Below are 572 nucleotides of genomic sequence, written 5' to 3'. Positions count from 1 at the left end.
AGTCTCCACCGGGTGGTGGCCTCTCTGCGGCGTTGCACTGTCTCGGATGCCCCAGAGGCGCCCGTTTCCCAAACTTCGAGAGGCGAGACATCTCGTTCGAGCTCCTTCTTTTAAATGTGTACTAGAATTCAGGAGGGACTACATATTCCATCCTAGATTTTCAAGCCGCGGGACCGTGCAAGCACAGCGAAGACTTTAGCGATGCAGACTCACCTACTCACTGTGACCTCGTGGCGCAATGGTAGCGCGTCTGACTCCAGATCAGAAGGTTGCGTGTTCAAGTCACGTCGGGGTCATGGGTGGCTCTTTTTCCCTCTCCAACTACAGAGAGAACAAACTAAATAAAAGCCGCAAATCAGAAATTTGGCCCCACGCAGTCTGTATTATCCTTCCAACAGTACAGAAAACCCCGCTCCTTTTTCTTTCATCGCGTATATAGCCTTTATCAACTTGCGCCTACGAGAGGAGGAGGTTCCTTCTGGCGACCAACAGGAGGCGCAGCGTCAAACCTCAGAATGACCCCCGGAGCAGGGACTGACCCAGCTAGTGCACAAGCCAGCGCCCTACCCACC

General features: G+C 53.5%; 1 non-coding gene across 1 annotated transcript; it reads left to right on the top strand.

The window, feature by feature from the left end:
• Positions 1 to 224: 224 nt before the first annotated feature.
• On the top strand, positions 225 to 296 carry TRNAW-CCA (transfer RNA tryptophan (anticodon CCA)). Its single transcript has one exon. It is a non-coding gene; the product is annotated as a tRNA-Trp (tRNA).
• Positions 297 to 572: the final 276 nt, after the last annotated feature.

The sequence above is a fragment of the Hipposideros armiger genome, unplaced genomic scaffold, assembly GCF_001890085.2.
Source record: "Hipposideros armiger isolate ML-2016 unplaced genomic scaffold, ASM189008v1 scaffold_61, whole genome shotgun sequence".
In the NCBI taxonomy this organism is placed as follows: Eukaryota; Metazoa; Chordata; class Mammalia; order Chiroptera; family Hipposideridae; genus Hipposideros; species Hipposideros armiger.
The sequence above is the reverse complement of the archived record's forward strand: the minus strand, read 5'-3'. Positions and strand labels throughout refer to the sequence as shown.